General features: G+C 42.3%; 1 protein-coding gene across 1 annotated transcript in view; it reads left to right on the top strand.

Moving 5' to 3' along the window:
- LOC143294951 (uncharacterized) overlaps positions 1 to 16,568 on the top strand; it is a 71,394-nt gene that overhangs the window by 31,311 nt on the left and 23,515 nt on the right. The gene's annotated exons all lie outside the window — the stretch shown is intronic.

The following is a 16,568-nucleotide window of genomic DNA, read 5'->3' as shown; positions in this document are numbered from 1 at the left end:
CACACACACACACACACACACACACACAGCACAACACACACACACACACACACACACACACACACACACACACACACACACACACACACACACACACACACACACACACGAACACACCTTACACAGCAGTTTGTACAGTGTGTGCCAATTGATACACCTGCACAGATGTTGGTCACACCTTGGCTGGGTTTTCTACTCAAAGTGGATGGATGGCTTAATGAGAGAATCGAAGCCTGTGCGTTAATGGATAAAAGGAAAGAGAGAGAGACAGACAGAGAAAGAGAGAGAGAGAGAGAGTGTGTGTGTGTGTGTGTGGTGGGGGTTGGGTGAGAGAGAGAGAGAGAGAGAACCATCAAAAAGTAAACCCTGTTTGGTAATAATGCTCATCTTTTTCTCCCCTTTTTTTTCCTTTTATTTTTTTTATTTTTTTAAAAATTCTATCAGGGAAGAAAAAGAAAAAGAAGTAAACAACCCCTCATTGATGGCCTCATGCTCGTCACCTTGTTTTCCTCTTTAACTCACTCAGTACGACCAGTCCTCTCTTCTCCTCTACACAGACCCCTCGGATGTCCAGTGGGTGTCTGAATGACCCAACCTTTAGCTTCCGTCGTCAGATCTGTGGTATTCTTTGTCAACATTCACCTCTTCAGTATAAGAGCGTTCCGCTTGCAATATTTTGATGATGGTAATTGGGATGAAACGCTGTTAACGTCGTCTCTTTCGCCGTTCGTATGGAGAGAGTTAAATATGATATTTATTGTTATACCAAATACAATACACTATATCATTGAATGGGCCAACCAAAGCTTCACAATCACCATCACATATCAGCTGCACGTTTTCTTTGTGAAAAGCAGAAGTATTTCTAAATGGAGAGAGGGTAAATGATAGGTAGATAAATAGATGGATAGATGGATGAATGGACTGATAGATAGATAGTTGGATAGACAGGTAGATAGATAGATAGATCAGCTCTAGATTAACGAGAAAAAACAGGTGTATTTTGGAACAGAAAGAAGGTAAATCATAGATAGATAGATGGATAGATAGATGGATAGATAGATAGATTTACTCAGCATCATTCTTGCCATTCTTCTTAGACACCGTTTACGCTTGTTAAAGATGGTGCAAAGGTTGGTTGTCATTGTGGTATGGTTTAACTATACTGTGTTAAAAAAAAACATCAAAAAAGAAAAAACACGGATGTTTTAACACATACAACTCATTGTCCAGTTCCTCTGTTTGTTAGTTTGTTCGTTCCTTGTTCAGTTAATTCGTTTGTTAGTCTATTTATATTGATCATATTGTTTTGAATATTGAGTTCCTTTGACTTCTAAAATAGTCATGACAAGGTGTACATAAGCATCATTAATTGAATTATATTTTATTCATTCATCTATTCAAATTCTGAAATCACCAATGGTGTGTGAACAGACTGTGAATAACTTAATAAAAGCCAGTGTATTAACTTATTCATTCATTCATTTATCTAATTATCTATTATGTGTTCATTCTATCTGTCTATGTATTCTATCTATTCATTTCTGTCTGTCACTCATCTTCTGCCCGTCTATCGATCCGGAATTTCAACGTGCTTCTGTTTGAACAGCTGATTAGTTTAAAAAAAAAAAAGTTTAAAGCTTTAACTTGAAATTAATAAACGATGAAGCGAGGAGATCAAATGATTAACAAATAGTAAAGGGTGGCAACTCTCTCCATACACAAGGTACACACCTTCAAGTCAATGCTGCTTACGCTACCAATTCAGCTAGCCCACAGGTAAATAAAAGGTACATTGGAGGTACATTAAAGTTTGAAGTTCTTATAGCCTTTCACGGCTTCGGGAGCAATGGATTCATATCCATTGTGTCAAGGGACTAGGCATAAGAAGGCGGGGCCCAATCCTCTCTTTCCGCACGGGTTCAAACCTCCCCAAACGGAAGTGAGATACCCATTCACACCTAGGTTGATGGGGAAGGGGGGGTGCGGGGGGTGGGGCGGCGGGGGGGGGGGGGGGGGGGCAATCAGAGACAATAGATTACCGTTCCGAAGGACACAACGCAGTGGTGAAACGGGACCCTCGAGTGGCTGTTTATTAACATAACACTGGATCAAGATGGCCATGGAACGCCTCGCTGAGTCTGCTACGGCGGCCGGCCAGTATATGATGATGACGATGTTTCCTTTCATTCCATGAAAACTTAAAAATTTGGGCTTTTTAAAATTATATATATAATATATATATATATTAAATTTGATAGCGATAAAGGACAGACAGAAACAGTTGAAATGTATATGAACAGCCGCTGGGAACCAAAATAGATAAGAATCATGCTTGTTTCATTACTTTTTTACACTCGGGTTAAAGATAATTCATTCATATATTCATTCATTCATCTCTCCCCCCCCTCTTTCTCTCTCTCTCTAGCTTTATCTTTCTCCCTTATCTCTCCCTCCCTCCCCCCCCCTCTCTCTCTCTGTGCCTACACCTCTCCCTCTCTCTCTCTTTCTCTTTCTCCCTTATCTCTCTCTCCCTCCCCCCTCCCTCTCTCTCTTTCTCTCTCTGCCTCCCTCCCTCCGTCCTCCTCTCCCTCTCTCTCTCTCTTTCTCTTTCTCCCTTATCTCTCCCTCCCTCCCTCTCTCTCTTTCTCTCTCTGCCTGCCTCCCTCCCTCCGTGCTCCCCCTCTCTCTCCCTCTCTTTCTCCCTAATATATATATATATATCTTTCTCCCTCCCTCTTTCTCTCTCTCTCTCCCTCCCTCTCTTTCTCTCTCTGCTTCCCTCCCTCCCCACCCCCACCCCCTCTCTCTCTCTCATCTATCCTCAAGCCTACAAGCCTTCGCGTTCAGAAACAAAAGCGATAGAGCTTCAAGAATATGTGCTATAGCAAGACGTATAAATAAATAAATATTAAAAAAAAGAAAAGAAAAAGGAACTTCGTCAGGCTGGGAACGAATGCTGATTTCTGTTCCGTCATTTCTTCTTTTGATGTTGCTGGGTGACCATGTCAATGAGTTCGTGAAGGGAGGGGTGAGGGGAGGGTGGGTGGATTCTTGTGTTGATAGAGGGCATTTCTTATGTTCTGTTTTTGTAGCATTCTTATTCACATATTGTTGTTTTGTTATGAAGTTTTGTTATTGTTTTGGTTTTTTTTCTCCGTTTAACCTCTCTAAATCAGGGTTATGGATGTGTGTGAATGGTATGAAAGCGCCTGAATTTGTCTCTCGATATTATCATTATTATCACTATTATCATTTGTATTTGTATTTCTTTTATCACAACAGATTTCTCTGTGTAAAATTCGGGCTGATCTCCCGAGGGAGAGCGCATCTCTATACTACAGCGCCACCCATTTTTTTTGTATTTTTTCCTGCGTGCAGTTTTATTTGTTTTTCCTATCGAAGTGGATTTTTTCTGCAGAGTTTTGCCAGGAACAACCCTTTCGTTGCCGTGGGTTCTTTTACGTGCGCTAATTGAATGCTGCACACGGGACCTCGGTTTATCATCTCATCCGAATGACTAGCGTCCAGATCACCACTCAAGGTCTAGTGAAGGGGGGGAAAAATATCGGCGGCTGAGCCGTGATTCGAACCAGCGCGCTCAGATTCTCTTGCTTCCTAGGCGGACGCGTTACCTCTAGGCCATCACTCCACGTTAATGATAATAATATTAGTAACTGTTATCATTATTGTTATTATTAGTGTTGTTATTATTACCATCATTATTGTTGTTGCTGTTCTTTGTACCTTTCATATGCAGTACTGACATGAAGTTGTCTGCCTTTTAGGAACAAGGCCTTTTCTCTTCTTGTTTATTTTCTACCTTCGAAACGCCCCCAAGCTTTATTCGGATTTCGTTTTCGACTTTTAATGTTTCTACTCTGTGTGTGTGTGTGTGTGTGTGTGTGTGTGTGAAAGATGTATGTGTGTGTATTGTTGCAATTCCTGCAAGTGGGGGCGGAAAGGGTGTGGGGGTGGGAATGGGAGTGATGGGGATGGGTTGCACGTGAAATAAACATCTTTCCTTTCCTTGCCTCGACTAACGTGAATAAATGATGGGTGTGGGCAGACAGCGTGTTGCTACTAATATTATCGTCAACTAACTTCGCCAGCAAAAAAAAAAAAAAAAAAAAAAAATGCATGTGTGAAATCCGCGCAAGTTCTTCTGGTGAGTCTCAACAAAATGACGAGTTCAGCCATAATGTGAAATGAAGGTCCCACCAACCCCACACATACAGACAGGAAGTTTATGCAGGAAGCAAATTAACTACGTGCCGTTGCCACGGTAATCGTCTCACCTCAGTTCCATTACTGTTTCAATCGACGTGTTTATTTATAGTGGAGGGCTTCGCATAGAAAGAATGAGCAGTACACTATTGTTTCCAGAGCACTTGTTGCAGAGAAATGCGTTTGAGAAATCTGTGCATGTTCTGGTGAGTTTCAAAAAGGGGCCGGCACGCCGACATTTTGACATTAAAAATCCAGCCCCACGTTCACACGGACACGAGGTTTACGCGAGACACTATTAACTGCTTGTCGTCACAGCGGTAATTATGTCGCGTCCGTTCCGTCAATATCCTCAACGGCCCTGTACAAAATCTCTCTCGTGAAGAGAATCGATTTTTTTGTGTGCGTTTTGTTGTTGTTGTTGTTTTAAAACGTTAAACGAATGGTAAGCATTAACAAGTATTTCCAGAGAATTTGTTGTTGATAATGTGTGTGTGTGTGTGTGTGTGTGTGTGTGTGTGTGTGTGTGTAGTGGCATCAGGACATTTAGAAATTTTCCTTTTTATGCTATTATAATATGTTCATAAATTTACACACACACACACACACACACACACACACACACACACACACACACACACACACACAAAAGAGTGTTTGTTTGGAACTGTTTAAATGCTAAATCAAAGAAAAAGAAAATAATCAGATGTAAAAACAAAACGGACGAAAGAAAGAAAGAAAGAAGGAAGGAAGGAAAGAATGAATCAGAGTAAAGGAAAACTCAAAGATAAAGGAAAGAAGAAGGAAAGTAAAAGAAGACCAGAAAGAAAGAGAAAGAAGATAAGTGAGACAGGGACACAAGAAGGAGAACCAAAGAAAGATAAGATGTAAGGACACACAACATAAACAGAGGCAAACATTCTGCAATCTGTGCACTGACTATATCCCCCGGGAAGTAACGTTTAATGACAAACTTTCAGGCGGTCTATAGCTTTTTCAAGCCTCTAAAAGAAATTAGCTGATAGTTGGATACCCAACTCAAACCAGGTATAACGTTCGGCTGTTTATGATTGAAAAACAAAGTCTCTGAGAAGATTACGTCACTTTAAATGTCAAGCTAAATTCAACGCCTGTAAAAAGGAACTACCAGATCGACACTAAACCCAGAATCAGATACGCGCCATCGTACTGAAAACGCTAACCAAGCCTCCATAAGGTTTAAGTAAGGGACAAGAAATAACTTCACCTGCAAACTCTTGGCTTTAGTATGTGATCAGTCTTGGACGGGCCATGTTCATTTTACTCCAGGGGAAGCTATCACCGTCAGAATTATCGTTCGTGCAACTAAAGCGAGACGCAGTTACTGCCCAACGTGTGTGTCAGCTGGGACTCAAATTGGAACAGTGGTCAGTCCACTGTTAGTTTTTAGTATCAATTTCAAGGAGACGTGTGGACTTATCCTTATGCACCACACCACAACTGCTTAGAGAGAGAGAGAGAGAGAGAGAGAGAGAGAGAGAGAGAGAGAGAGAGAGAGAGAGAGAGAGAGACTGGGACTGATATTAAGATTGAGATTGAGATGGTTTATTCATAAGGCCAATGCTCCTCAGAAGGGGGTGTACATGAATATGACAAAAACATTTTCAGATTATTGTGTTGCAAAAGAACATCGTCTTTTAAATGCTTTATATAAATAAATAACCATCTGCTTTGCAGTACTTTCAACAGTACAATCAGTCTAAATAAACATGGGTCTTTACAATATCTTCTGTGGTATAAACTGCCCTCTAATATCAATTAAATCCAGGACAAGAAAGTACAAAATGAATTTCGTCTTCTATTGAAGATCGACATATTGGATATTTCAGATTTCGAGCATGTCTGTCGATAGCGATTACAATGAATGCAATATCAGAAATACCAAAACAAAATTTTGTCACAATGCTCTTCAAATGTCTGTCAGCATGCATAGGTATTTTATAAGTTGGCAAATGCAGTATATAACTAAACAATCTGTATAATTCAAATCTTTCACTGTTTTGAACATGACTGTTCCAATTCTGCCACAAACGATCGATCATTCTTTCACGAAATATACGAACAAAAGCATCTATATCTTCAACACCTTGATTAAACCAAACGCAACCAAGTCCAAATTCATACAAAATAATTCTAACATTTGATATACCCAGTTTCTCTTACCTCTGTTTTTTTTTTAATTCTTGTAGCACAGTCACACATACATTCGAACTAAATATACGGTCGAAAGCACTGAGAGAGAGAGAGAGAGGGAGAGAGAGAGGGAGGGAGACAAACAGATAGACAGAGATTTGGAAAAAAAAGAGCAGATACCTGACTTTGCATAAACTCAACGCGCTGATCTGCTAAACGAATGTAGAAAACGTCAGCCCCCAACGAAATAAGGCAAAATTAACAAATTACGATAAAAAGAAAAACGAATTCAAAGATACATATAAGCCAAATGATTGAAATGAAATAAGAACAAAATATAATCCACACACAGCGAAAGCCATGCACAACCACACAATCGTACATATGTGTGTGTGTGTGTGTGTGTGTGTGTGTGTGTGTGTGTGTGTGTGTGTGAATTCCGTATCGACGAATGTACACACATAAACACTTCATTCGGTTTTCTTTCACATAGATCTTTATAAGCTCTGTACTTCTGATACTTGAGTTACTCTCCTTGCGGCACCCACTCGCTCCCGCTTTCATTCTTTGTATCTCTCTGTCTGTCTGTCTCTTTGTCTCTGTCTTTTTCTTTCTCTCTCCCTCTCTCTCCTCTGCCCCCTCTCTCACTCTCTCTGTCGATCTCTGTCTCACCCTCTCTCTCTCTTTCTGTCTGTCTGTCTCTCTCTCTCTCTCTCTCTCTCTCTCAGATTTTTTTTTTTTTTTGCTTGACCATTATCTTGACATGTATCAATTGTAATTTTCTTTTTTTTTCTCCCCCACCCCCTCCCCATCTCTTTCTCTTTCCTATGTCGCTGTCTCTCTCCCTTAAAGTCTCTCCTGTCATTTTCCTCCAACTATATGGTGTTGTAAATGTCAAATTACTATTCATGTAACCATGACAGAAATAACAAAGAAAAAGTCAGAAAAACAACATTGTCATACCGTCTCTATTATCCCTAGAAAATCAATTTCATTCATTCATTCTCTCTCTCTCTCTGTGTTTCACTTTCTATCTGTCTCTCTATCTCCTCTCTCTCTCTCTCCTCCCTTCCTCCCACCCTGTCCCTCTTTCTCTCTCTGTATCACTTTCTATCTGTCTCTATCTCTCTGTCTCTTTGTATCTCTCTCTCTATCTCTCTTTCTCTGTCTGTCTGTCTGTCTGTCTGTCTGTCTCTCTCTCTCTCTCCTACCTTCCTCCCACCTTCTCCCTCTCTCTCTCTCTCGTTTCCAAGTTCAGAATGGGTATGTCTCCAAGTAAGCATAGTTATTTGCAGTACAGACCCTAAATTTGAATGTTGTTAATGGTTACTTCGCTGCCCTCACTGTTTTGTGAGCATGGAATACACTTTGGGTTTGCACATCCGAAATTTTAGGACATGAGAGATGAGTTGATACCGCATAATATATGTTGCACGAACACCCATCATTGTCCAAATTTTGTTTGATCCTAGAAAGCGCAAATGGTGAAATAACCTCGAAATTAAAATTTCGATGTATATATACAAATCGTTAAATATGAGAAGAAAATGTCTCAGTAATGCGTGAATCAATGTTTACTGTATTTTATTGTCACTTTTATTGTTATTTGCCGGAGGCCTGACAAAATATTTTTTACCTTGACTTCGTAAAACACCATTTTTCTCTTTCGAATTTTCGGAACTGAAACAGCCTCACACAGACAGACACACACACACACAGACACACAGACAGACACACAAACACAGACACAGACACACACACACACACACACACACACACACACACACACACACACACAAATCAAACAAGATAAGAATATCCATGTGGAGTCCTGTTTCTCGTCTTATCACAACCAGCAGAACGCAATCCTTCAAGACACAGTGCAAGGAAGGAAAGAGAGAAAGGATTGACAGACAAGAAAAGAGAGACAGAGAGACAGAAGGACAATGTCTCAGAATGAACGGGCGCAATAGCCGAATGGTTAAAGCATTGGACTTTCAATCTGAGGGTCCTGGGTTCGAATCTCGGTGCACCTGGTGGGTAAAGGGTGGAGATTTTTTCCGATCTCCCAGGTCAACATATGTGCAGACCTGCTAGTGCCTGAACCCCCTTCGTGTGTATGCGCACGCAGAAGATCAAATACGCACGTTAAAGATCCTGAGATTTTTTCCGATCTCCCAGGTCAACATATGTGCAGACCTGCTAGTGCCTGAACCCCCTTCGTGTGTATGCGCACGCAGAAGATCAAATACGCACGTTAAAGATCCTGTAATCCATGTCAGCGTTCGGTGGGTTATGGAAACAAGAATATACCCAGCATGCACACCCCCGAAAACGGAGTATGGCTGCCTACATGGCGGGGTAAATAAATAAAAACGGTCATACACGTAAAATGTTACATGTCTGTCTGAGTGTGTATGCGTGTGCGTCTGAAATATGATTGAATGACACAGGAAACGAATGATGAGCGCCCAGTGGCAGCCGTCAGTCGGCTCTACCCAGGTAGGCAGCCTGTGGTGCAAATGTCCCCGTGTATGTAAAGCGCTTAGAGCTTGGTCGCTGACCGAGGATAGGCGCTATATAAGTATCCACATCAATCAATCAATCAATCAATGAACAGGCCTGAGACTGAGTGACGCTTTGAAAAAAATGAACAACCAAGAACAGAGAGAAGCGGAATGAACTGGTTGCCAGGACATCGATTCCGCTCATACGGTCTTGTGACTATATACGGAATGGAAGAAGAAGGAGGAGGGGGAGGAGGAGGAGGAGGAGATGATGAAGAAGAAGGAGGAGGAGGAAATGATGATGATGATGACGATGATGATGAAGGAGGAGGAGGGGGGAGGAGGAAGACTGACTGACAGACTAATAACAATTTTGACCGACGTAAGACACCCACTACATGATGACATTAATAGCAGAAGGTCAGACATAAGTGGTAGGTTTAGAGCTCCACGCGCAAGAACATCTCGACACATTAATTCATTTATTCCTACAGCCATTCGCGCACACAATCAAAACATCCAATACACTAAGTGAACCCTCCCACCCCCCAAGCCCCCTCGCCACAGCAACACCTGAACTTCACCAGCAGACGAGTGTATGGGAGCAGACATTATGCGTGCATGTGGGACTGAGCGGGTGAGCACGGGCAAGCAAGCATTTTTGTGTGTGTGTGATCGGAAGTGATTTTTAAATATTTTCTTATTTTACTTGGATTTCATGTATCTTAATGTTAATGTTCTAATCTTATTGGCGTGACATATGTTATGTGCATGCATACGTTGTTTGTGTGTGTGTGTGTGTGTGTGTGTGTGTGTGTGTGTGTGTGTGTGTGTGTGTGTGTGTGTGTGTGCATTTTACTTATATTTACGATTTATTCCCTTGATGTTTTTATTTATGTATTGTTGTACAATACCTTATGGTCTTAACGTGTGTGTGTGTGTGTGTGCATGTGTGTGTATGTGTGTGTGGGTGTGTGTGCGTGCGTGCGCGCATGTCATTTTTAGTAATCTTATACCCTTTTTTTGTTGGATGTTTTTATTTGTTAATATTGTTGTGCAATACCCTATTGTCTTAACATGAGTATGTGTGTGTGGGGCGTGGGGGGGTTAGTATATCGTCAGCTATTGGGAATTCTTATTTGACTAGTTTTAATCTCTTCTTATGTTGCGCATGATTTTATGCCAGTGTTTACAATGAGCCTGTGATTGCACAACTTAATTTCCATGTGGATTAATAAAGTGTTTTTGATTGATTGATTGATTGAAGAGGAGGAGCAGAAGAAGATGATGATAACGATGATGATGATGATGAAGAGGGAGGAGGAGGAGCAGAAGAAGGCGATGATGATGACGACGATGAAGAAGAAGAAGATGATGATGATGGAGAAGAAGAAGAAGAAAAGGAGATGATGATGATGATGATGATGATGATGATGATGATGATGACGATGTAGAAGCTGATGAAGAATGTAAACAGTTTCGTTTTGGAGTCATACTGATGGTTCAAACCCATTTTCTAACAACTGTACCATTGAACTAAAAACAAAATCAACTACTGACATTGTCATCCACCACCTTACCTCCCACCACACTTCCCTTAGAAAATATATAAATATCCATAAATTACGTTTGGAGTTTTGAGGATCACAACACAGAGGATGGATGAACCGTCACCCAAGAGTGAAAAGATAAATTTGTCGACACGTAGACTACAAAGGAACGGCCTGGTATGGAGGTCAGCAGCAGTACAACCCAGTGGTTGGGCAGTGCAGTTAACTGCCAGTACAGATGGGGGGGAACAAGGCGTGTGAAGCAATGAAAACCTACACGCGACAATGCACCGAGTGAGGCCAAGAGTCAAAACCGGTGTTGACTTTTTCACTTAGCTGACGACATCGTCCAGAAAAGCTCCGGTTATGCCCCCTTCTTCTTCTTCTTCTTCCTCCTCCTCTTCTTCTTCTCCCTTTCTTATTCTTCTTCCTCTTCTTCTTCTTCTTCTTCCTCCTTCTCCTCTTCTTCTTCTACTTATCCCTCTCTTCTTCTTTTTCTTCTTCTTCTTCTTCTCCTTCTCTTCTTTTTCTTCTTCTTCTCCTTGTCTTCTTCTTCTTCTGCTTCCTCCTCCTCCTCTGCTTCTTCTTCTCCCTCTCTACTCCTTCTTCTCCTCCTTCTTCATCATCTTCTTCTCCTTCTTCTTCTCCTTCTTCTTCTCCCTCTCTTCTTCTTCTTTTGCTTCCTCCTCCTCCTCTTCTCCTACTCTTCTTCTCTTCTTCTTCTTCTTCTTCTTCTTCTTCTTCTTTTTCTTCATCCCTCGCCGCTCCAGTTTGTCGCGAATGTAGATACTGACATTTATGAGAAGGAGGAAATTTATGGGACTGTCGGAGGGGAGCTTCGAACGGGTTATGAAAAGGATGGGGTTATGTGGGCACGGGAGACATGTTTAGTTCCCCTTTGGGGTCGTCTGAGTGGAGTGACAGGTGGGGAGAGGGGTAGTTAGCCATTCATCATTTTTCCTTTGACCGTGCTGAGGTGGGGGTAGGGGGAAAGTGGGGGGACGGGGGGGGTGGGGAGTCGTCGTCTTTTTTTTTTTTTTGTGGTAAAGGGGGAGGAGGGGTCTAAATTCGCGTTACACTGTAGACGGTCTCATTTTGAATCTCTGCACGGTTGAATTCCACCGCCATATATCATGTCTTCTCTACCATGTTGAGGGGGGTAAGGAATTTGGAGGGGAGGGGGGGGTGATAGGGGGTGGGGGTGGGGGGTCGGAGGGTGGGTATCGTCTTTTTGGTCAAGATTTGCAAAGTCGTGTAGGCGGTCTCTTTGAAATGTTTGTAACTTTGAAATCCATTGCAAACACTCACAAGGAACAATTTTCGTTTTGTTTTTGTTTTTTTTTCTGCTGGCCGCTGAACGCATTACCAACTTTGGTTTTTGGTAGGCTATATAGTACTATTTATAGCCCTCCTTTTTTGTATCCGTGGGTTTTATAACGAATGTGTTTATCTGAAATGCGTGATTAAACTTATGAGGGTGTTATGTATCTGCAGGTTCCCGATGTTTCTGTCCCACATGACCAAAGCACGGGGTCTAGGATGGGCGAATCTTTGGAATGTTGTCTAACGCTTACAATTAAAAAAAAAAAAAGTAATGAAATGGTGATTGACGGCGGATAGCTTTCACACCGTTTTTCGTGTGTTTAGTTTCTTGCGTGTTGTATACAATGATATAATAAGGTGGGTTTTTTTTGTTTTTCACTTCAAAGCAGTTGGTGTATGAAATGGTATCATATCCTTTTCAACAGCAAATATTATGATCCTACACCTTCTGCAAGAGATGTACGTGATAGCGTGCTCCATTCTATAGGTGTGTGTGTGTGTGTGTGTGTGTGTGTGTGTGTGTGTGTGTGTGTCTGTCTGTCTGTCTGTGTGTCTGTGTGTGTGTGTCTGTGTGTGTCTGTGTCTGTGTAAATATACATTCACATGTGTGTGTGTTATATAGGTGTCTTTGAATCTGCTTCACCCACCCCACCTTTTTTTTCTTCTTCTTCCTTTGGAGCGGAGATGTGAAAACGGATGCTACCAGGTGTCCGTGACGTATGATTAAGGTAACTGGCGATCTGCCTGACATGGAACTCAGACGATCCTTCTATCCTCAACCGTGTGGTTGCAACAGCTCTTGTGGCATGCAGGCGGTCCCTTTACCTGTCATGTGCTTCATCCATGCAAGCTTCGTTGTCAGATTTGGAAATATCCTAGTGTAATGCCTCTATCTATATATCTATCAACATATGCTTATGTATAGATATGTACATATAGATGGATGGATAGATGGATAGATAGATAGATAGATAGATTAATGATGGATAGATAAATCGAAGTTGGATGGATGGATAGATAGAAAGATACATACATACATACATACATACATAGGTAGATAGATAGATAGACAGATAGATAGATAGACTTAACCACACAGAACCAAACACCCTTCCGCCTTTATTCCATTTCTACTGAGTAACGGAGAATCTTGTATAACAAGTCACGTTTCCCATAAAATAAAATAAAAAGTTTAAAGATCCAATAACCCTTTTAATCAGCCATAGAAGCAGTGAACCTCACTGTATCTAGCTCAGGGTTCGGCTAAGGAAGGCGGGGCCCAATCCTTTTCTTACGCTGTTTATATTTGTATTTGTATTTCTTTTTATCACAACAGATTTCTCTGTGTGAAATTCGGGCTGCTCTCCCCAGGGAGAGCGCGTCGCTACACTACAGTGCCACCTTTTTTTTCTTTCTTTTTTTCCCCTGCGTGTTGTTTTATTTGTTTTTCCTATTGAAGTGGATTTTTCTACAGAATTTTGCCAGGAACAACCCTTTTGTTGCCGTGGGTTCTTTTACGTGCGCTAAGTGCATGCTGCACACGGGACTTTGGTTTCTAGCGTCCAGACCACCACTCAAAGTCTAGCGGAGGGAGAGAAAATACTGGCGGCTGAGCCGTGATTCGAACCAGTGCGCTCAGATTCTCTCGCTTCCAAGGCGGACGCGTTACCTCTAGACCATCACTATATATTATTATTATTAATCTTCCACGGCCGAAGCCTGGTTGCCATTCACACCTGGGTGGGGAGTGAGGAAGATCGGAGGGAAGTGCTTTTACCGAGGACACAAAACACCATGCCTTAACTCGCCCGGCATCGAACTGTGGTCACTGGCCAGCATTGGGTCATTAGGTCAGAAGTCGAAGTTGAAGACCAAACCGGCGAACATTGGGTTAGAAGTCAAAGTTGAAGGCCAAACCGGCGAACATTGAGTCAGAGTCAGAAGTCGAAGTTGAAGACCAAACCGGCGAACATTGGGTTAGAAGTCGAAGTTGAAGGCCAAACCGATTCTGCCACTGCGCTCCCATTACATTTCAGTAGACTTTGCAAACGAAAAAAAGTGTTTTTAATGAAAAGGAAAGGAAGTCACGTCTCAATCGACTCAGACGTCTTCACTTATACTGTAGTGCCTGATGCGCCTCTGTCTGTCTCTGTCTCTCTCGCTGTATCTGTGTCTGTGTGTCTGTCTCTGTCTCTCTCTGTCTTTCTGTCTGTCTGTCTGTCTGCCTCTCTTTCTCTCTCTGGACAAAAGGGATGGTAGATGTATCATAGGAACAATTTGGAGTGTTGGTGGTATGGACATAATTTTACTTTTTTTCTTCTTTTTTTAAAAAGACCCTCTAATGCACAAATAAAACGCTTGTTGTACGCGTCAAAGTTACGGGGAACGATGCTTTTCAAAGCAACATTGTTATTGGGTTTTTTAGGGGGTGTGTGTGTGGGGGGGGGGGGGGGGGGGGGGGGGGGGGGGGGAGGGGGGAGGGTGTTGTTGTTGTTGTTTATTTTTGGTTCTTTTTTTTTTGGTTGTTTTTTGTTGTAAAAGAGTACAAGTCCCCAAATATGATTTATGGCAACACTGGAAGATAGCCCATTGTTGATAGATTGGCATGAGAGGATAATATGTGTGTAGGTGTGTATGCCGTGTGGGGTCGGTAGCGGTTGTGCGCTGGCGCGTATGAGTGTTGAATGGCATGTTTTTGGTTTACATATACAGCTGATCATTGGCTCCTTTCAGATGTGTGTGTCATTTTTCAGCCAAAACTTTGGGCCTGTGTTTATCGGCATTGTGTTTGTGTGTATTGTGTATTAAGAGCTTTGATTTGTCTCTGCACAAGATTCAGCGTTACATAAATACTATCATCATCATTATTAATTTTATTATTATTATTATTATTATTATTATTGTCGTTGTTGTAAGCCTCCTTGCCAAAAGGGTATCTTTGCCAATGGCAATAAAAAATTTGTGTCAGTATCAGTGTCAGTGTCAGTCTCTGTCTGTCTGTCTGTCTCTCTATCTCTCTCTCTCTCCACATGTCAGTAAGTTTCCCTCCTCCCCCAGCCTTCAGCAGGTCCCCGCACACCCCCAAATCCCTCCCCCTGTCGATTTCTCAACTTTCCCATACCAACTTGCCACTCCTTTTCTCTCTGTTTCTCTCCCTATTCCATTCTTTTTTCCTTTTTTTTTTTAATCTTTCTGTCTGTCCTCACCGCCTCCCGCTGTATGTGTGTGTGTGTGTGTGTGTGTGTGTGTGTGTGTGTGTGTGTGTGTGTGTGTGTGTGTGTGTGTATGTGTGTGTGTGTGTGTGTGTGTGTGTGTTTGTGTGTGTGTGTGTTTGTGTGTGTGTGTGTGTGTGTGTATGTGTGTGTGTATGTGTGTGTATGTGTGTGTGTGTGTGTGTGTGTGTGTGTGTGTGTGTGTGTGTGTGTGTGTGTGTGTGTGTGTGTGTGTGTGTGTGTCTCACTTTCTGTCTCTCTCCCTTTCTGTCTATTTGTCTGTCTGTCTGTTTCTGTCTCTCTGTCTATCTCTACCTATATTTCTCTGCCCACTTTCAGTCTGTCTGTCTGGCTGGCTGTCTCTGTCTCTGTCTCTCTCCTCCTCCTCCTCTTCCTCCTCCCCTCCTCTTCTTCTGCATTCTATCAACCCTCTGCCTCTTTCTCTCTCCATCATCAATGTGATATCTGATTTAACACGCCCCCGCTCCCCCCCCCCCCCCCCCCCCCCCGCCCAACCCACTTACCCATCCTGCCCTTTTGAAGTCTTTGAATATTAAACGCCATGTTTTGTCTTGCTTCCTGAATTAAAATATTTCAACCGAACACTAAATATGTGACGGATGTCTTCTCTGCATGTTGAGTTTCACTTTCAGTTTCTCAAGGAGGGCGTCACTGCGTTGGGACAAGGCCATATACGCAGATGCCTGACAGCAGTGTAGCCCAGCGCGCTTAGTCAGGTCTTGAGTGCATGCATGTATATTTGCAGTACCTATCAGAGCGGATTTCTCCTACATATGTTTGCCAGAGGACAACACTTTTTGTTGCTATGGGTTCTTTATCAGTGCGCCAAGCGCGTGTTGCATACGGGACCTTGGTGATGGCCTAGAGGTAACGCGTCCGCCTAGGAAGCGAGAGAATCTGAGCGCGCTGGTTCGAATCACAGCTCAGCCACCGATATTTTCTCCCCCTCCATTAGACCTTGAGTGGTGGTCTGGACGCTAGTCATTCGGATGAGACGATAAACCAAGGTCCCGTGTGCAGCATGCACTTAGCGCACGTAAAAGAACCCACGGCAACAAATGGGTTGTTCCCCGCAAAATTCTGTAGAAAATCCACTTCGATAGGAAAAACAAATAAAGCTGCACGCAGGAAAAAATACAAAAAAATGGGTGGCGCTGTAGTGTAGCGACGCGCTCTCCCTGGAGAGAGCAGCCCGAATTTCACACAGAGAAAGCTGTTGTGATAAAAAGAACTACAAATACAAATACAAATAATCTTCTCATCCGAATGACTACACGCTTGGTTTGATCTTCCACTCAAACTTGGGAGAAAGGGCGAGAGCGGGATTCGAACCCGCACCCCTCACGGACGCTGTATTATTGGCAAATGAGCGTCTTTTCCACTCTGCCACCTTCCTACAAATAGAAACTGCATGTTGAAATTTATGATGATGATAACAACATTAATAATGATAATGATAGTAACAATAATACTGATAACGTTTATTTCTTTCCGCCTTTCATCAAGATACAATAATGCTCAAGGCACATTAACTCACTCAGTACGGCCAGTCCTCT

Source organism: Babylonia areolata, chromosome 20 (assembly GCF_041734735.1).
Source record: "Babylonia areolata isolate BAREFJ2019XMU chromosome 20, ASM4173473v1, whole genome shotgun sequence".
NCBI classification, from domain to species: domain Eukaryota; kingdom Metazoa; phylum Mollusca; class Gastropoda; order Neogastropoda; family Buccinidae; genus Babylonia; species Babylonia areolata.
This window is presented reverse-complemented; position numbering and strand designations above follow the sequence as displayed.